The sequence below is a fragment of the Schistocerca serialis genome, chromosome 2 (genome assembly GCF_023864345.2).
Source record: "Schistocerca serialis cubense isolate TAMUIC-IGC-003099 chromosome 2, iqSchSeri2.2, whole genome shotgun sequence".
Lineage (NCBI taxonomy): Eukaryota > Metazoa > Arthropoda > Insecta > Orthoptera > Acrididae > Schistocerca > Schistocerca serialis.
Genome location: NC_064639.1, coordinates 468,438,384 through 468,460,813, shown reverse-complemented (window position 1 = coordinate 468,460,813; position 22,430 = coordinate 468,438,384). Strand labels below are relative to the sequence as shown.

The window sequence follows — 22,430 nt, the reverse complement described above, 5'->3', positions numbered from 1 at the left end:
TACTGGTGTAGGGGAAGGACTGGAAGAAAGTGTTACGGGCGAATATGGCCTTGGTATTGGAATGAGAGAGAAGAAAGACTAGTTGAGTTATGCAATAAATTTCGATTAGTAATAGCGATAACTCTGTTAAAGAACCAACAGAGGAGGAGAAAAGGCTAGGAGATACGGGAAGATTTCAGTTACTTTACATCGTGGACAAGCAGAGACTCTGAAAACAGATACTTGATTGTAAGCGTACCCAGAAACAGATATAGATTCAGCTCACAATTTAGTAATGAAGAAGAGTAGACTGAAGTTTAAAGGACTACCTAGGAAGAATCACTGCGCAAAGAAATGAGATCCGGTAGTAATAACGAATGAAAAGCCACGCTTGAAGTTCTCCGAGGCTATAGATACTGAGATAAGGGATAACGCAGTAGGCAGTTCAGTTAAAGAGGAATGCAGGAAAGTTGGGAAAGAAAAACATAGGTACAAACAGGTAACTGCGAAGAAACCAATGGCAACAGAAAAAATACTTCATTTGGTCGATGAAAAAAAGGAAGTGAAAAATTGATCAGGGAAATTTTGGAATACACAAACATAAGTCACTTAGGAATGAAATAAATAGGAAATGCAGGGAAGCTAAGGCGAAAGGGCACATGAAAAATGTGAAGAAATTCAAAAGAAATGATTGTCGGAATCGCTGACTCAGCATATATAAACTGAATGATGAAATCGTGTGATTAGGGCCTCCCGTCGGGTATACCGTTCGCCGGGTGCAAGTCTTTCGATTTGACGCCACGTCGGCGATTTGCACGTCGATGGGGATGATTAGGACAACACAACACCCAGTCCTTGAGCGGAGAAAATCTCCGACCCAGCCGGGAATCGAACCCGGGCCCTTAGGATTCACATTCTGTCGCGCTGACCACTCAGCTACCGCGGGCGGACATTTATAAACTGAAAACAACCTTCGGCGATATTAAAAGCAAGGTTGGTAACATCAAGAGTGCAATGGAGTTCTTCGTTAAATGTAGAGGATACAGCGGATACATGAAAAGAGTACATTCAAGGTCTCTATGAGGGCGAGAACTTGTCAGATGACGTGATAGAAGAAGAAATAGGAGTCAATACAGACAATATAGGGAATCCAGTATCATAATCAGAATGAGAAGGAGCTTTTGAAGACTTAACATCGAATAAGGCAGTAGGGATAGATAACATTCCATTAGAATTTCTAAAATCGTTGGGGAACTGGCAACGAAACGACTATTCATGTAGTTGTGTAGATTATGAGTCTGGCGATTACTAACAGACTCCCGGAAAAATATCATCCAAACTACTCCGAAGATTCCAAGAGTCGATAAGTGCAAGAAGTATCACACTATCAGCTTAACAGCTCATGCATCCAAGTTTATGGCAAGAATAATACACAGCAGAACCGAAAAGGAAACTGAGGAGATGTCAGATGATCAGGTTGACGTTAGGAAAGGTAGTGGCACCAGAGAGGTAATTCCGACGCAGCTGATAATGGAACCAACACGAAAGAAAAATCAAGATGCGTTCATAGGATTTCTCGACCTTGAAAAAGCGTTCGTCAATAACAAATGGTGTAAGATGTTCGAAATTCTGAGAAAAATAGGGGTAAGCTATATGGAAAGAGGGGTAATATACATTATGTCCAAGAGCCAAACCGAAGCAATAAGATTGAAAGGCCAAGAAAGAAGTACTCGGATTAAAAAAGGTGTAAGACACGGGTGTAGTCTGTCACCCCTTCCGTTCAATCTATACAGGGAATAAGTAATGATGGAAATAAAAGAAATGTTCAGAAGTGGAGTTAAAATTCAACGTGAAAGGATAACATAATGTGGTGAATGGAACGAACAGTCTAATGAATACAGACTAAAGGTTGAAAATAAATAGAAGAAAGATAAAAGTAATGAGAAGTTGCAGAAATGAGAACAGCGAGAAACTTAACATCAGGATTAATGGTCACAAAGTAGATGAAGTTAAGGAATTCTGCTACCTAAATAGTAAAATAACCAATGAGGGACGGAGCAAGGAGGACATCAAAAGCAGACTAGCAATGGCAAAAAGGGCATTTCTGACCAAGAGAAGGCTGCTAATATCCGATATAGGCCTTAATTTGAGGAATAAATTTCTGAGAATGTACGTCTTGAGAACAGCATTGTATGGTAGTGAAACTTTAAGTGGGCAAACCGGGAAAGAAGATAATCGAAGCATTTGAGACGTCGTGCTACAGACGAATGTTGAAAATTAGGTGGACTGATAAGGTAAGGAATCAAGACATTCTGCTCAGAGTCGGAGAGGAAAGAAATATGTGACAGAGATTGACAAGAAGAAGGTACAGAATGATAGGACAACTGTTAAGACATCAGGGAATGACTTCCATGGCAAACGATAAAGGCTACTTACGAACGTCAAGAAATTCGATGTATTGTCCGCTATAACTTGGCGAAAACCGCACCTCAGACTGTATATTGTTCTCTCCATCGGCCATCTCGCGAAAACACGACGAAAGCAAAATTACTGACATTCCAGCTTACAGCAATCGTTCTTTCTGTCGACCATTCGCGGCTGGAGTAGGCTAGTAGAAAACTGACTGTGGTGATCAAAGTAGAATCCATGACAATCGAGGTGGCTTCTGGAGTACAGATGTAGATGTCATACAGTTACGTTCTACATTTATAGGAACAAAAAACATAATGTGTTATTGCGATGTATATGGTTACGGAACTTTTTGTCAAGTAACAGTTTCTTAACTGGCGGCGCAGCTGCTAACTAGCCCAACAAACCAAGGCCCCGAAGTGAACTGCTTGTACTTATAAGACAACTGCAACCGAAATACCGGAGAAATTTACGGCCTCGGACTTCCTGATTACCGAGTGTTCTCATCAGTAAAGGTCGCTGTTATTTTGAAACGGACGCTAGATGACACGGCAGCGGGATCGCTATAAATAAGCGTCCCGCAGTTTGCTCCTCTGTCCAACGGGACGCAATCACAGTCTCAGAAGCGAGGTTAAACTCATCGTGCTAATACGTATGATTACGCGGCGACCGAAATTCCACACATTATATAGCATTCCAATTAGGACGGAGTGCGCGAGGAAGAGGCGCACATTCTTCCGGCCGCTCACAGACCCGGACTCTCGATAATGACGCATTGCCGCGTGCGGGGACAGCCGCTGTAAAAACACAAATTGGGCCCCCGTAATAATGTGGCAGGTAAACGCGTTAATGGGCGCGCCGCGCAGCCACGGGTCTGGTAATTGCGTGTTCCCAGGGCGGCCCGTAAAACCCGGCAACCAGGCTACCCGGCTGTGGCCGCCACTAAAACGAATGGCTGCCCCACACAGGACGCGATGCACGTGTGCCTCCATTGGGACGGAAAGCAAATGTATGTCTAGTGTGTGGCAGCGGCAGGCAAACGATCTTATTGCACTGGTGTTAAGTTAGTACGCAGTGCAGCCTGCAGAACCGGTCACTTGGACGAGATCGTTAAATGCTCCGTGTGTTAAAGAGACCGCCCTTCAGCGAGCGTTAACCAGAAGATAAATTTGAAGTTCTTTCGACGTACGAATAAAGAGATGCTCGCTCAGATTCCAGAGGAAATTGAGACTGTGGTACTGATAGTTACGATGAAGGAGCTGAGAAGCTCACCCGATAAGATATTACTCACCCCTTTAAAAGAAGTTGACGATGTCACAGCGTTCCGTGGCCTGTTCGGACGGAATTCCTTTAAGAGGGCTGTAGACATGGGCCGATAAATAGATGTGACACAAAAGAGGCAGAAGAGCTATCGTTTTAGCACATGCCCATGACCACCCCGTAAGTGAAGTTGCCCTATTTGTTGGTGTATAAAGACGGACTGCCCGATGAGTTTAAAAGGAATGGCGCGCCACTCGTGGTCACAGAGCGTACTGACATTTGTCGTAAAAGAATCCTATCCGACAAGGACCGGAAATGAATGTCGTTGCTTGTGAGTGGTAATCGCTTTCACACCGGACGGGAGTTGCAGCTCAGCCTCCCTGATGTGGATGGAACTGATACAACGCCGCCCATTAACAAGGCAACACGTCTAACGACAGGATGTAAGGAAATTTGTCCTCGAAGTCTTTTGCAGTGGCCCGATAATCAGTGATTTCGACTCCTGAAGACGATGGCGGAGACAGTGTTTTATTCGAAATGACGCTCTCCTAAACTGGGAAGATTTCACTGAAATAACGAAAGTAGCTCATTGTGCGTATACAGCACGAAACCGGCAATGTTTATCAATCGCTAATATACAGGGTGAGTCACCTAACGTTAACTCTGGATGTATTTCGTAAACCACATCAAATGCTGACGAACCGATTCCACAGACCGAACGTGAGGAGAGGGGCTAGTGTAATTGGTTAATACAAACCATAAAAAAATGCACGGAAGTATGTTTTTTAACACAAACCTACGTTTTTTAAATGGAACCCCGTTGATTTTGTTAGCACATCTGAACATATAAACAAATACGTAATCAGTGCCGTTTGTTGCATTGTAAAATATTAATTACATCCGGAGATAATGTAACCTAAAGTTGACGCTTGAGTACCATTCCTCTGCTGTTCGATCGTGTGTATCGGAGAGCACCGAAATACGTAGGGATCCAAAGGGAACGGTAATGGACCTCAGGTACAGAAGAGACTGGAACAGCCCATACATCCACATGCTAACACCTTCTTATTGGTCTTTTTCATTGACGTACATGTACATTACCATGACGTGGAGGACGCATAAATTGGCCAGCCCGTTCTCCTGATCTTACACCTCTGGACTTCTTTCTGTGGGGTACGTTAAAGGAGAATGTGTACCGTGATGTGCCTACAACCCCAGAGGATGTGAAACAATGTATTGTGGCAGCCTTTACGCCAGAGATTGCAATTGTGTGCAGCAAATGATGGCCACCACATTGAACATCTATTGGCCTGACATGTCGGGACACACTCTATTCCACTCCGTAATTGAAAACGGAAACCACCTGTGTACGTGTACCTCACCCCTCATGGTAATGTACATGTGCGTCAGTGAAAAAGACCAATAAAAAGGTGTTAGCATGTGGACGTAATATGCTGTTCCAGTCTCTTCTGTACCTAAGGTTCATCACCGTTCCCTTTGGATCCCTATGTAATTCGGTGCTCTCCGATACACACGATCGAACAGCGGAGGAGTGGTACTCAAGCGTCAACTTTAGGTTACAATATCTCCGGATGTAATTAACATTTTACAATGCAACAAACGGCACTGATTACGTATTTGTTTATATGTTCAGATGTGCTAACAAAACTAACGGGGTTCCATTTAAAAAAACGTAGGTTTGTGTTAAAAAACATACTTCCGTGCATTTTTTTATGGTTTGTATTAACCAATTACATTAGCCCCTCTCCTCACGTTCGGTCTGTGGAATCGATTCGTCAGTATTTGATGTGGTTTACGAAATATATCCAGCGGTAATGTTAGGTGACTCACCCTGTATACTGTATGTATGAGGGAACTGGATGTACGTCCTAATATCCTTCTTCTCTTGGTCCATAAAAATCTCTCCTCTATCTCAGTCCATTTTCGCCTCCCCCTCTCACTGTCCACCAGCTCCTCGCCTATCTCGCCCACCTGCTATTCATTCCCCCCTCTCTGTATCTCTCCTCCATTCTCTGTTCATCTCCTCTTCCTCTCTTTCGCTGACTTTGAGCTTTGTTTACTGTTATTGCCGAGGGAACCTTGATTGGCAATTGTTGCCGCTCATATTGGGTTGTTGCATACGTTCGTAGCGTAAGTTTAATAAGCGCAACACACAGACATACAAGAGACACTGGTCATCAGTACTATATTCTCCTTCACTATTTACTACAATCTGCCAACGATGGAGTAAGTTTTCGATTCTGCGACTGTAGAAATCAAGTGGTTTTTCGGCAAAGAACAAGTCGACCCGTGTTCGGAGGGCGTTTTCATCCGGGAAGGAAGTTCCTTGAAGATTCTTTGGTAGAGACCGGAAAAGGTGAAAATCTGAGGGCGTAACATCAGGTGAATAAGATTAGTGCGGAATGGCTTCCCAGTGCAACTCATATAAAGTGTTTTTTTCAGCCTAGCAGAATGCGGGTGGAGGTTATTGTGGAGTAGTATGTCCTCACGCAATCTTCCTGGTCGTTGTTCTTGGACTGCAGCTGCAATATGTCTCAGCTGTTGGCAATAAATGTCAGCAGTGGTGGTTACTCCTCTGGGAAGCAATTCGTAGTACACCACACCGTCGCTGTTCCACCAGATGCGTAACATTATCTTTCATGGATGCCCTCAGGTCTTCGTACGGGGAGTTGCTGCTTTGTTTGGGCTCGACCATTTCTTTCTTTTCCTTGCGTTAGCTTAAAGACACCGTTTCTCGTCACCTGTAACGATACAGGGTAGGAGCGATCGTCGTTGTTCTAGAGTCAATTGATGACGGGCAAGCAGAGTTGTACAATGGCTACCCGCTGATTTTGTGATGTAGGTTTACAGCATGCGATACCCATACGCCCGATTTTTAAACCTTCCTCACTGCGTGGAAATGTCACACCATGGTGGAATGATCACAGTTCAACACATCTGCCAATTCTCGAGTACGCTGGCGTGAATCATTGTGGATTAACGTGTTTAAACGATCTTCATCAAACCCGGAATGTCTTCCTGACGGTGAAGAGTCATTAATGTCAAAACGATCTTCCTTAAACCAAGAAAACCATTTTCTCGCTGTACTCTGTCCAACTGCATCATTCTCGTACACGGCGCAAATATTTGTTTCTGTCTCTGCTATTGTCACCACTCTATTGAACTTAAACAGAACAATATGTCTAAAATGTTCCGATGTCTCCACTTGGCAGTCCATTTTCTAGTGTCCAGGGATCCACTCACTATGACAAAATGACAGTATGTAAACTCAAACAGCAACCCTGGACTACAAATAAAAATGACAGTCGAGAAATGAAACTATAGCAATGGAATACCAACATGCAAAACGAAACACTACGATCTTATGAACCAACGTAATATTTTGTGTGTACAGTATACTAGGTAAAATACGTGAGTAAATTTGTAGTGATTGAAGGGGTATTCAGTGTGCAAAATTTAGTACACAGTCCTGCCACCTCTTCCAGTAAGAATACTTCTCATTCAGTTGGTAGTGCAGTAAAGTCGAACACAGCGCATATGACAGGAGTGAGTACGTTATTCCACACTGCTTCAGCTCTTTGCAAAAGTTCATAATCGTAGTGCTTGGTGGGTAGTAATGAGCGAGTCTCTCAGCAGCTGGTTATCAGATGTTTTCAGTTGCTGAGTTGTTTGATGTATGTGCTGGTCAGGCCAACTGTCGAATACCACCTGTACCGAGGTAGGTAGGGACAATACTGGCAACATGTGGTCTTGGCTTATCTCATTGAAAGGTAACGTCATCGAGATCTCGAAGCTAGGGTACAGCCAGAGGCCTTAACACATTAGAAACGTTATGCATGCGTCCAATTTCCAGCCTGCACACACTGATGTTTCCAGTCTGATGCTGCATTCGGAACCGTGACTCGATTGAAAAGAAGATATGGTGCATTCCTATGTCACGTGTTTTCGTTGAGTGTACCACTTAAGAGTTGGCTGTATTGCCAGTTTGTAAGGTAACAGACATCCACCACGTTAACTTTCATCATGGTTTCAGTACTTTGTCTGTCCTCTGCAGACGAAATGCCTGTAACTGCGTTTACCGAATCTTTGCGTGTATAGCGAACTATCAATCGGTGTTCTGGCACGTGTTGTGCCCACATGGGCGTTCTTAGTTCGCCTACTCCTTTATATTTTCTTATACACTTTCGGAGCACAATAGACTCGCTTTCTGGAGGACGACAGTTCAAATCCGCCTCCGGCCATCCTGATTTACCGTTTTCGGTGATTTCCCTAAATCAGTTCAGGAAAAATGCCGGGATGATTCCTTTGAATAGGCACCGCCGTCTTCCTCCCCCTTGCCTCCCTAATCCGAAGGCACCGATGACCTCGCTGTTTTATCCCCTTCCCCAAATCAACCAACCAGCCAACATTGTGATTTTAATCCCCACTGCGCTTCTGATCGTCTCATAATAGAATTAGTCCAAACTGTGAAATACGGCACACCTGAGGGCTTGATTCGCTTTTATTTTTGTTACTGTTATTACCTTAAACGAAATGTGTTGAGAGTGACTGTGCACTGCATGCCTTGATATCTAGCTGCGCTGGGTAATTAGAGGCGACGAGTTTCCTTCTATTGACTAAGATTTTGTGATCTGTTTGTGCTGCCTCTGTGTGGAGTGAAACAGGCTGCTCTGGGTGTTACCGCAGGGCTGCCTTAATAGGCTTGAATTCTGGGAAGGTGGAAGTGGCCGGCTGCGAGCAGAATGGCAGCGAGTGCGTGCGGGCTGCCAGGCTTGCGCAAGGGACGAGGTGACGGGGAGCCGCCAAGCGAAGAGCATCGTCCCACTGCTAAAGCAGGGCGGCGTATTGTCCCCAGTGCTAGGCGGAGTACTGTTTACGGGTTTCGGGCCCTTTCACCAGGTTGCCTCATACACTCGAAATATTTCCTCATCAGGAAAGAATGTTTTTTGGAGTCTGCAAACATTTTCAGGTACGATCGAAAACAGACAGTGACATCAAAAGACGTACCGAGGGCGTCAATGAATTTTTGGCAGCAGACACTCCATTGTGAGAGAGACTTTTGGCCATCTCCTGAAGGGAGAGAGTGCGTGGGTCGGCGTGGAGAAAATCCTGCTATGTGCAACTGGTGGTTTGAGCTTTTTTTTCTAGGTGCTTCACATGAGGTGTTTTGGGAGCTCTTGTGGGGACGGCGATCTAGGGAGTTCGTTCAGGTACGGCGTGCAGTACGCCTCACAGAGTACTCCCGGGAGCGGAGACCGGCGAGGAGCTCTTCTTTGAGTTAGAGAGTGGGTGACCTAGTTGCCGACTTTCAGAATTTTGCCCGGTTGAGACACGGGAATCCCAGCATTTTTCCTGAACTGATTTTGGGAAATCACGGAAAAACTAAATCAGAATGGCCGGAGGTGGGTTTGGTTCAAAATGGTTCAAATGGCTCTGAGCACTATGGGACTTACCATCTGAGGTCATCAGTCCCCTAGAACTTAGAACTACTTAAACCTAACTAACCTAAGGACATCACACACATCCATGCCCGAGGCAGGATTCGAAGCTGCGACCGTAGCGGTCGCGCGGTTCCAGACTGAAGCGCCTAGAACCGCCTGGCCACCACGGCCGGCTGAGGAGGGTTTGAATCTCACTACGGCACAGCCGGCCAGTGTGGCCGAGCGGTTCTAGGCGCTTCAGTCTGGAACAGCGCGACCGCTACGGACGTAGGTTCGAATCCTGCCTCGGGCATGGATGTGTGTGATGTCCTTAGTTAGGTTTAAGTAATTCTAAGTTCGGGACTGATGACCTCAGATGTTATGTCCCATAGTACTCAGAGTCATTTGAACCATTTGAACGACGGCACGTGTCTGTGGTGAATATATTTGCAATCCTGGCACATACAGAATTTTCCGTGTTGTTTTACACCCTCAGCAGTGCGTGTTCTTTATACTTGTGGCAGCATTTGTTCACTTAATGCAAGCAACACAGACATACATTTTAGTCGTTCACAATCACTAAGGTAAAGTTAGTCGAGAAGAGTTAATGTTCGTACTTACAGTGGGAGGCATTGCATGGAGAATTCCAGTCCTTAATGCCAACATTGCCAACCAACCGTTACAATTGATATAACGGTGATTTGTAAGTGTTTTACCGGGTCAATGTTTCTTTTGTTTTATATCTTGGGACATCATACTCCATGTACATTTCTATTGCAACAAATCAGTTGTTTCATTGAGTAACCTTTCTCATTCCAATAGAGGAGATTCCTTGTTCGTTCAATAATTCTGGTAGCATTTCTGGGATATTTCGTGTCATTTATTATTTCATCACAAGTTGCCAGTATAGTGTTCATTACCGGTGCCAAATAATACTAATACGTGTTAATATAGTCAGTTGTACAAATTTCAGTAGTGTTTCTTAAGGATGGTTCCGTATCAGGGGTCAATGCAGAAATTAATCACAGGTAATTCCCACATTACCATACCACTGGGGTATCTTGTAATTGTTTTCTCATATCTGACACACTCTCTCTATTATCTTCCGTAATCTGCGTACTCCCTTCCCATGGTAAGGATTTCATCTTTTTGCAGTTGAGTTACGTGTATAAACATTGCACAATTCAGATACAAAAATGTTCCTTCTCTCAGCATACGAGGTAGTTTGTCGCTGCATGAGGCTTACACAATGCCGGATTGGTTGGTTGGTCGGTGTTGGAGAGGGGACGAAACGGTGAGGCCATCGGTCCTATCGGATTAGAGAAGTATGGGGAAGGTATTTGGCGGTGCCCTTTCAAAGGAACCATCCCGGCATTTGTCTGAAGCGATTTAGGGAAGTCATGGAAAACCTAAATCAGGATGGGCGGACGCAGGTTTGAACCGTCGTCTTCCCGAACACGGATCCGGTGCGCTAACCGTTGCGCCACCTCGCTGGGTGCCTGATACGTGCACAAAGAGCTTCCATTGCGCAAATTATTATTGACTGTTGATTCATTTCGGAGCTGTTATTTCAGTACTATAAGAAGGACTTCTTATGCATGTAAGATTTGAGTTTTAACCAGTACTTTTGGTAATGTCGTTTTCAATAAAGAGAATTGCTAAGTATCAGCCAAAAGTGAGCAAGTAGAAATAGATTAGTTTCATTTAATTATGTCGAAAACGAATGAAGCAAGAGCCTCTGCTGCCTCCTCAAGGGCCGTACTGTCAGTTATGGAGATGCTCACGTCGTCGTACAGTCCATGTGGGTATTTGTCTTTCAGCAAACAAGCCCATTGTCTGTCTGAAGGTTTATGACGTAGCTGTACGACAATGCAATACTGACCGGTAAATACGTCTGTCCTCTCTGGCGCTAGTTCGTGAGGACGTTGAGGTCCTGCATTGCGTTGAGTACGGCGCACCTGAATCCATGGATTCCATATTCGCGTGACAACCGTGGGGTCTCAGCCAACACAAGCACCAATTTCGCGGGACTACATACTGCATCCCGATAGGCCGCGATTCTGCCGTTGTAGAATTCAGACAAGTGCTGGTGGACGTTTCTCTCTCTTTCACGAGGCTGAACAAAAAAAGCAACACACATAGAACATAGATGGAGTTACACATATCTGCTATGAGTGGCTACACTGAAATGCTAATCATCTGGCTATCCAAGAAGCAAGTGAACTTCATGCCATGGACATTGGACATCAGAACATGTTATAGGTGTTGCACAAAAATATGGAAACGTCGCGAGAAATGCATATTTGTACACAAATATATACAGGGTGATTCATAAAGAATACCTCAACTTTGGGAATTTAAAACTCTGCAACGACAAAAGGCAGAGCTAAGCACCATCTGTCGGCGAATTAAGGGAGCTATAAAGTTTCATTTAGTTGTACATTTGTTCGCTTGAGGCGCTGTTGACTAGGCGTCAGCATCAGTTGATGCTAAGATGGCGACCGCTCAACAGAAAGCTTTTTGTGTTATTGAGTATGGCAGAAGTGAATCGACGACAGTTGTTCAGCGTGCATTTCGAACGAAGTATGGTGTTAAACCTCCTGATAGGTGGTGTATTAAACGTTGGTATAAACAGTTTACAGAGAATGGGTGTTTGTGCAAAGGGAAAAGTTCTGGACTGCCGAGAACCAGTGTTGAAAATGTAGCACGCATCCAGCAAGCATTTGTTCGCAGCCCAGGAAAATCGACTCGCAGAGCTAGCAGAGAGCTGCAAATTCCACAATCAACTGTATGGAGAGTCCTACGAAAAAGGTTAGTTATGAAACGTCAACTACCTGAGGCGATGGATCGGCCGCCAGGCAGCCCGTGACAGAGCCCTTCATCACTGGCCTCCAAGAAGCCCTGATCTTACCCCCTGCGATTTTTTATTATGGGGGTATGTTAAGGATATGGTGTTTCGGCCACCTCTCCCAGCCACCATTGATGATTTGAAACGAGAAATAACAGCAGCTATCCAAACTGTTACGCCTGATATGCTACAGAGAGTGTGGAACGAGTTGGAGTATCGGGTTGATATTGCTCGAGTGTCTGGAGGGGGCCATATTGAACATCTCTGAACTTGTTTTTGAGTGAAAAAAAAACCTTTTTAAATACTCTTTGTAATGATGTATAACAGAAGGTTATATTATGTTTCTTTCATTAAATACACATTTTTAAAGTTGTGGTATTCTTTTTGAATCACCCTGTATATTAGCAAATTCTGCAGTTCCCATTGTTGTATCTAACCTGCACATTGACACACGTGGAATGCCCTCAAAACGTTGCAAGAATCAGTCATGGACAAAACAGTGTTCACAGTATGTCGAAACTAAGAAACATCATCCGCTAAGCCAAAACGCAGACGAAAGTGTGTGTTGAGTGATCGTGTGAGATGCTCACTGAAGAGGTTTTTGACAAAAATTAGAGGCCGACAGCTGTAAATGTCTCGGGAGAACCGAATGTCGCTCTCGTGAACCATGACAGCACAAAAAACAACACGAATGGAGCTCCATAAGCAGGAAATTGCGGAGCTAACTGAAATTCCAAATCCACGCAACAGAGATGCAAATGCCCGTAAGAGGGAAACGTACTCGTGAGTCTATAAAGCGTGGACTATAATGCAACGCAAGAATGTCACTTGATCGGATGAGTCTAGTTGCACACTCTTTGCATCTACTAGCGGAGTTCATTTCCCAAGAGTGAAACATGGCGGCGACTCTGTGATGATTTGTGCACCCATATCATTGTATTCCGTTGGCCCCATCGATACTTTACAAGATCTCATTGTTGTAAAAGATTGTATGACCCTATCTCCCCCCCCCCCCCCCCAAGGCACAATTGGTGTTCTCGTTTTTCTAGACGACAGGGAACCTCTCCACGACGGTCACCAGATCCCAATGTTACTGAGCCTTTGTGGTCTATCTTGGAGAGAAGGGCGCGTGATCTCTATCCACATCCATCATAGTTATCTGAACTTGCCACTATTTTAGAGAAACACTGATATAGGACACTCTTCAAAAACCACACAAAACCGCACAGGATCTGTATTTCTCCATTTATAGGCAACTGGAAGCTGTTTTGAATGCTAACGATTTCCCTGCACTGTATAAGGCACAGTAATGTGTCGAGCTTTAGGTGTTTGTATACGTTTTTCCACCCCGCGCACTTCCTCCAACTCGCATATTGTATGTGTCCAAGAGGGAGCCGTTTCGGCAATTCTACTTCCCGTTCCGCGCACTACCCTCGTATCTAGCACAATGGAAGGGTGTTTGGGGAGGGGGTGATGGCACCGTACAATGCCTTACGGGAAACAGGTGACGTAGATTTTAATCTGCATTCCCATGGAGGAAGGTCCATGGCCAATCAGAGATAATAAAAATCAAAAGCTCGCAAGTTTACAATATATGCAATGCACATGAAGTGTAATTCATCATTACAGAGTGCTGTCAACGTACTTCCAGTTGCACTGTTATGGAGTTTAATGTTTTAAACTGCGTAATTTGGGACAAATATATTACGAAATAATTGCTAGCAGAAAGTTTTCTATTCCTCCGTTTCACTTGCTTTGCTACAAGACTCATACTGACCACAATGTCTCATTGCAGCGGCCTTGGTATCTTTTACAGGGGAATAATAGAGCTGCACTGACAAATTTGAGGCATAAAATGGTCCCAGCTGCGTGACGGAACGTGCTCCGCTGCAGATGGTATCTTTTCGTAGGTGAGAGGGTCGCTGTAGCTGATCCCCTAACGAGCTACCGGTTGCTGTACCACCTCCCCACGTGTGGCGAGCTGCTATCTGATAGAATTCCTCCGACACCTCAGCACTCGACGAGGTAGATGGAAACACAATAGTACTGTGCTTGGATAAAGTTTTATACGTCCTCCAAAAGGTGTCATGCACCCGCATAAGTACGATTAAATTGCCTGCTCATATGCAATATCAGATTTTGCTCACAACGTTTTGCGTTTCGTAATTCGCGACATTATCTTTGCAATTCTTTGCGTGTTTCTGGTAATAGTCAGCGGTAAGGTTTCGAGGTTTTGCAACTACGAAGCGCTCTTCGTTAGAATAACCGTTCGTCATTCGGTTTCCTGTTTCTGTTCTGTTCTGTTCGATTTAGAAGGAAGTCTGGCTTTCTCTGGTGTTCATCTGATCTAGTTCGTAGCTTCTACAACGGTGAAGAAATCGGTTGAGATCTTTTCAATTACTGCTCGTTCAGATCTACGATGACATTCCTTCAGTAAGTAGAACTCATAAGTTACTCATTTTTTGTTGCATGAAGGTCTATTATAGGCGCAAACATTACCTTCCCATTCTCCTGTGTCGTACATTCAAAATTATCATTCTCTCTAGCATTATATTAAAAGTTGTATATTGAAAGTTTATGATTTCGATTACTCTTTGCGATAATCTTACTTGTATTTGCCACTACGAGAACCCAAGTGTGTTTGTAAACTAATTACATTCATTTGTAGACTTCTCTGAATTTCTTCGTCCGAACCAAATAATTTCATACGCTACCTTTACCCAATGCCGGTACATGCTACCTCGTCGCCATATTGTGCATGATTATTAATGCCGACTTCGGCACAAAAATGCTCAGAGACTGCACAGTCAACTGAATTAATTACGTTTGGCAGTTGAAAACCACTAGCAATAAATAATATCTCTTTGCATGAAATTAGGTATCAGAGGGGGCAACTAAGTCTTCGGCCACTGTTATGGTCAATCGCAGATTTTTAAAAGTGTTGCATAGTAACATGGTGTACAGGGTGTTCCTAAATTCCGTTACAATCTTCTAGAATTGTAGATGGGAGTGAGTAGATAAATTCTGAAGTGGAACCATTTGAAAAAAAAAAATGTTGGTAACGCGACCACCTATACAAGTAATTGATTTGGGGTGACCCGGTATATCATTTGTTTTACAGTGCTTTTATTAATAGCCAATGAAATTGCTCGTGTAGTCGTTGACGGGTTCTCTTCAACGTGATACAGTACGACCTCCTCCAGTTCGAGTGTGCGCTGTCTTCTTGGAGTGCTACAGTCACGCCTGCTGACGGTGAAGGTACTCTTTCTCGAAACCGAGGCGTAACTGTGGCGAAAAGCGCATGCGATAGAGTCGGAAATCACGGAGAACGATCTTGATAAAGGTGACAAGCGGCGCTTCCATTACCGTGAGCTTCGCCATTCAGAAGAATCACGTCGGTGTATTTTGGAAAAATTTACTCGATCGTGTTACTCTAACACTGAAGACACGTGAATGAGGCTCGAACCAGGTCAGAGAATGGAGTGACTTCAGATGGCATCAGCCGATCCAACGTAACTACCCCCCACCGTGGCTGCCCGGTTTCATACCTTCTTAGCAAATGTGTTTTCAAACGGCTGTAACACGGAAACAGTTCCTGTTCAAAAAGTTATGTACTCTCTATCCTCTACAAATCCTAGAAGTTGTAAGGAGAATTTCCGAACACCCTGTATTAGTGAAGCATAGAGTGGAATATAATATGGAATACATGATATCAAGCAGCTTTCTAACTAGAATATTGGGGGAAATTATATTCTGAACTTTTGTTCTGAGCTTAATGGTTCAAGAAAGTGTTTGTTTAATTGTTTTTTTTCCAAATCTAAACTCAGTGATTTCATATCATTTCCTCAAATGCTCTGCTTGGAGCTGTAATTCGAAATCACACACACTATTCAGGTTTCTGACAGTTTCTTGATAAATCATTACTTATTAATTAGTCAGCAGCTCGTGGTGGAGTGATTATTGTTGCTGCTTAAAGGACGCAGGGTCACGGGTTCGGCTCCCCGACGGGAATTACTTGACTTCGCTCGGGGATTGAGTGTTTGTATTGTCCTTATTATTTCATCTCATTTTCATCGAAGCACAAGCCGCCGTCAAATATAAAGACTTGCGTTATGCGGTCGGAAAACCCTAGATTGGGGCACCAGGCCAATAAATGGCATACGACTATTTCATTCTTATTTTACTTATTATTTAATATTTGAATAGTAAGCTACGCAGAATTCATTTCAGTTGTGTCTAATTTGTTTGTGTGTCTGTGATTATTCCTTAAACGTTCGTCGTTAGAAGCGTTTTATGACGCATAACGTTTTTGTATTAGTGCACAGATGAATAATTCAAGAGTTTATTTGAACCGCTCAAAGTTGTAGTTCAGTTTTTAATATGTATACAGATACCTTACAACATGAGAAGAGAGGGAATAATGTTCATGCAGTTGCCTGACTAACAGTGTTAAACTGAATCTTTCTGGCAGATTAAAACCCTGGTCCGGACTGGGACTCGAACCTGGGTCCTCTGTCTGTCACGGGCAAGTACTCTATCGTCTGAGCTGTCCAAGTAGGACTCACGCCCCTCTATCGCAGCTCTACTTCCGCCAACACCTCATCTCCTATCTTCCAAAATTCAAAGAAATTGTCCTGCACACCTTGCGTCCCGCCTCTGTAAGAAAGGATCTGGCTGAGAAATGGCTTAACCACAGCTTTGGGGATGTACTAGAATGATCCCTTCTTCCAGAAGCGATAGTTCTCCAAGGTAAGCAGCAGAGTTTTAGTGAAGTCTGAAATGAATGAGGTAAGGTACTGGCGGAAGTAAAGCCATGATGGCGTGTTACATGTCGTCCACACAGTTGTAATCGGCCAGGAAGCTTCAAATCAGCACACACTCTTCTGCAGCGTGAAAATTCGTTCTGAAATCTTAAAGTGATTTGCAATTTATTTCTTCTTGACAGAGTGCTTCATTAAAAATTGGGCAATGAGTCTGTAATTCCTACCATTGAAGATTTCCCTCTGCTGCACTTCAGTCACAGGCACATATTTACCTGAATATACTCGTACTCAACATCTTTGCATGAATGGGAATGTAGTAACAAGTCTCAAGACGAGCTTCGTCAAATTTATGTGGTTCTAACTAGTAACTCTCGAATGCTCTGTGGACTGACAATAAAGGCCGTATGCTGATGAGCTTAAGGAAAGCAATGCGAGAAGCATTCAGTGAATTTCGAAGTCAAATTTTTACAACATTTCTAACTAAAAATCATAAGACATTTTGGTCTCACACAAAGTCTGCAGGAGGATCAAAATTTTCTGTTTCATGCTCAATGACTATACTGACACTGAAATGTACAATGACAGATAGAAGGCTGAAAATTGAACAAATTCTTCCGAAACAGTTGCACCGCGGCCAGGAAGTTTCAAATCAAATGTAATATAGTTCATCCATCAATAATAAGACGAACGCCAAAATGACAGACACCGAGATAAGCAACTGCGGAACAAAATCAACCAAACCTGCTCAACAGTAGGCCGGATGAGAGACGTGTGGTTTACCGCCGAGATTATTTGAAAGAACTTGCTCTCTTCTAGCAGTAGATAATCGAATGTTGCTGGAGTAACAAAGCATACCTAGCTGTGAAAAGAATTGGACACCATTCCTGTTTTGAAGAAGGGTTGTCGATCAGATGCTCATTATAACTGACCTGTATCTCTGTCATCAATCTGTTTTACATTATGCAAAATGTTTCATGCTCATGCAATATGATGTTTCTAGAGAACGAAAATTTGCTCTGTAAAAAATAAATATGGATTCCGGAAACTGAAATCTTGCTCTGTTTCTTTTCCGAGACCCTGAGCGCTGTAGGCAATGGTGGACAGGTTGTGTCCCTAGACTTCAAGAAAGTATTTGGTACAGTTCTTCACTATCGTTAAGTGAACATAATACGATCTTACCAAGTACCGGACCAGATTTGACTCTGGATTCCTCTGGATTCCTCACGGAACAAAATCGAGAGATCTAAAGGTGATTTCCGGTGTACGTCAAGGAAGTGATACAGGGCCCATATGGTTTGAAGTGCATATAAACGATTCGCGGACGATGTAGCTATCTATAGGAAGGCTGCCACCATCAATCGCAGAAAAACCAGTAGAGATCGGTGATCGGTGCAGGGACTAACAGTTAACCCTGAAGTTGTAGATGCAGACGTAGATGAAGATGTAGTAGTAGAAGGTAAATAGATGTAACGTTTTGCGTATAAAGAGATGATCCACTACTTTTCGATATACTATTGGTTCAAAAATGGTTCAAATGGCTCTGAGCACTATGGGACTTAACATCTGTGGTCATCAGTCCCCTAGATCTTAGAACTACTTAAACCTAACTAACCTAAGGACATCACACACATCCATGCCCGAGGCAGGATTCGAACCAGCGACCGTAGCAGTCATACTATTGGTGACAAGTAGCTGGAAACAGTAACTAAAATAAAGTACGTAAAAGTAACAGTCCAGGGCAGTTTAAAATATAATGACCACATAAAACAAATAACAAGAAAAACAGATGCCAGGCTGATATTCATCATTATAATCACCTTCCAAAGATTCGGTGTTGAAGCCATCTGTTCCGGTTCCTATCATTAATCCACCTCGTACGAGGACTTCCTATTCCTCTCTTTCCACTCGGCCGATAATTAATTCATCATTTTTCTGTCCGGTGATCTATTTTGTAACAACTTGATCTTTCAATTTCACTTTAGTCTCATCTATCTTGGCACTCGCTCACAAGATTTTTAAATCTGATCTTATTGTTTCATTCATTAATTTATCCAGATTATGACCACCCGCTGCCTATCACAGGAATTTCACCTCTGCTGCCTGTATGCATGAATTTGAATGAACGGCAACGGTGCTTGTCTATACCTAGTATATACTCACGTTTCAAGCACAAGTTCAAAGTTAATATTCCCTTGCGTTGTTAACAGTCAGTTGACAATGTATCCTCTTATAACAGGTACTGATTTTCATACTCTCTTCTGAAGATGGGCGCAAAAGTTCGAAACTAGTTATCGGTTCCCTATATGCTATCTCGGCTAATGAAGATTTAAAAAAAATTAACACTCATAGACTGAAAATTTGATCAGATATTCATCTGTCGCTGCTGTATGGAAAATTCTCTGCAAGTAAGATGCGATCGGCAGTCTTTACCAGCGGACTGTATGATACGTGTAACGACAGAACTTTGTTACAAATTCATGGACCAGACTGGTATTCCCACTTATTCACACTTGGACTCTTATGTTTCTGTGATTACGGCTATATAGTCGATAGGAAAGTTTTAAGTCACATCGTCAACATCTCTCTGCTACTTTCGGAGTACTTAGAGCTGCACAACACAGCCTTCTCTGAAAGGAGGAAGTACAAACATGTTCTGGGAAAATCAGGAATACAGAAATACAAGTCGCTGAAGAATGAAATAAATGGGAAGTGCAGGGAAGCTAAGACGAAATGGCTGCAAGAAAAATGTGAAGACATCGAAAAAGTTATGATTGTCGGGAGGACAGACTCAGCTTACAGGAAATTCAAAACAACCTTTGGTGACATTAAAAGCAACGGTGGTAACATTAGGAGTGCAACGGGAATTCCACTGTTAAATGCAGAGGAGAGAGCAGATAGGTGGAAAGAATACATTGAAAGCCTCTTGAGGGTGAAGATTTGTCTGATGTGATAGAAGAAGAAACAGGAGTCGATTTCGAAGAGATAGGGGATCCAGTATTAGAATCGGAATTTAAAAGATCTTTGGTGGACTTACGGTCAAATAAGGCAGAAGGGATAGATAACATTCCATCAGAATTTCTAAAATCATTGGGGGAAGTGGCAACAAAACGACTATTCACGTTGGTGTGTAGAATATATGAGTCTGGCGATATATCAGCTGACTTTCGGAAAAGCATCATCCTCACAATTCCGAAGACGACAAGAGCTGACAAGTGCGAGAATTATCGCACAATCAGCTTATGCATCGAAGCTGCTTACAAGAATAATATACAGAAGAATGGAAAAGAAAATTGAGATTGCGCTAGGTGACGATCAGTTTGGCTTTAGGAAAAGTAAAGGGACGAGAGAGGCAGTTCTGACGTTACAGCTAATAATGGAAGCAAGGTTAAAGAAAAATTAAGACACTTTCATAGGATTTGTCGACCTGGAAAAAGGGTTCGACAATATAAAATGGTGCAAGCTGTTCGAGATTCTGAAAAAAGTAGGGGTAAGCTATAGGGAGAGACGGGTCATATACAATATGTACAACAACCAAGAGGGAATAATAAGAGTGGACGATCAAGAACGAAGTGCTCGTATTAAGAAGGGTGTAAGACAAGGCTGTAGCCTTTCGCTCCTACTCTTCAATCTGTACATCGAGGAACCAATGATGGAAATAAAAGAAAGATTCAGGAGTGGAATTAAAATACAAGGTGAAAGGATATCAATGATACGATTCGCTGATGACATTGCTATCCTGAGTGAAAGTGAAGAAGAATTAAATGATCTGCTAGAGGGAGCTGTAGAGGGCAAAAACTGTGGAGGAAGACAGAGATTGGAATACGTCAAGCAAATAATTGAGGACGTAGGTTGCAAGTTCTACTCTGACATGAAGAGGTTAGCACAGGAAAGGAATTCGTGGCGGGCCGCATCAAACCAGTCAGTAGACTGATGACCAAAAAAAAAAAAAAAACAATTGCTGACACTGCTGACCTCTCGTCAATCGTGGACATCGAGATAAGCTTTCACAACATAAAAATTCTACTGATATAGCTGATCAAACGAATATCGGCTGACTGAATGTGATGGGATACCCGTACGGTTACAGACAGATCAAGCGAAAGCACTTGCTCCTCTTCTATCAGCAATCTACTACAGGCCGCTGCACGTGCAGAGCGTTTCTAATCATTTGAAGAAAGCCCAAGTCATTTCCGTTTTCAAGAAGGGTCATCGAACGGACGCAAAATAATTGTAGACCTTTATTACTGACATTGATCATTTTGGAACAGGTTCTATGCTCACGTATTATGACTTTTCTGGAGACCTGAAATCTCTACTGTAGGAATCAACAGTGTTTCCGAAAACAACGGTCGTGTGAAATCTAGACTGCTCATTTGGTTGATGAGTCCCACAAGGGAGCAGATGTCACCGCCCAGATACATATCGTGTTCCCTGACTTTCGGAAGTCGTTCGTTTTGCTTGTAACGCAAAAAATTATTCACTATAACTTTCTAGGTCCCCAGTTTTGACGTTGCGTTGATTACTCCTCATCAATACTGGGGTCTTTCTTTGGTTTAATTTCAACCAACATTCTACTCTCAATAGGGGTGAGATTTAGAGACCATGAAAAACACTGAACTGATCTCATAATATCTCAACTGTGTTTGGAATTACATTATGAGTAGAATGGAGTGTTTAAGTACATTGACCCAATGGTTCAAATGGTTCAAATGGCTCTGAGCACTATGGGACTTAACATCTGAGGTCATCAGTCCCCGCCGCGCGGGATTAGCCATGCGGTCTGAGGCGCTGCAGCCATGGGATGTGCGGCTGGTTCCGGCGGAGGTTCGAGTCCTCCCTCGGGCATGGATATGTGTGTGTTTGTCCTTAGGATAATTTAGGTTAAGTAGTGTGTAAGCTTAGGAACTGATGACCTTAGCAGTTAAGTCCCATAACATTTCACACGCATTTGAACATTTCATCAGTCCCCTAGACTTAGAACTACTTAAACCTATCTAACCTAAGGACATCATACACTTCCATGCCCGAGGCAGGATTCGAACCTGCGACCGTAGCGGTCGTGCGGTTCCAGACTGAAGTGCGTAGAACCGCTCGGCCACTGACCCAATGGTTATTTAAATCTCTTTCACCTTTTAAACACTATAAGTTACGTACGACAGATGATTAAATGTAAAAGGTGATCGGTGTTGGAAGAGATGGCTGAATGATCCACGGACTGATGGTCAAAAATGAAATAGTAGCGCAAGAAACTGGTGGTGCATTAACAAAGTAATGCCACATGTACAGCATTTCGAAATCGTTTTACAGGACAGAATTCTTTCATACCTCGAAGCAGATCAGAGGCCTCAGAGTTACTGTGCAGTTAGAAACATCCGAGTTGGACTGTGGATAAATGTGTAAAAAGGCGCTTCACAGACGGTCCATTCGCTTCAAACCAATGTCATAACAGGTACAGCGGTAGGACTTTTTTTAAAAAACAAAACAAAAAACAAAAAACAAAAAAAAAACAGATGTCTTTGGTTTCATTATACGTTTTGGACACGGCTGCATTTCAAATATGTCATTAACATCATTAATGAGATGTGTCTTGTTATATAGAACCTCAGACACGTTGTTGAACCAATGTGTTTCCATCCTTTCGACACCATCAAACTTCTTCCATAACATCCACTATCATAGGAACAGAGGAGTGTAGCTCTGGTTGGCCTTACGACAGGTTGGGTTACATTG

At 43.1% G+C, this 22,430-nt stretch overlaps 1 protein-coding gene across 1 annotated transcript in view; it reads right to left on the bottom strand.

Moving 5' to 3' along the window:
- The window catches only part of LOC126456090 (uncharacterized), an 891,834-nt gene that overhangs the window by 52,345 nt on the left and 817,059 nt on the right, over nt 1-22,430 (bottom strand). The gene's annotated exons all lie outside the window — the stretch shown is intronic.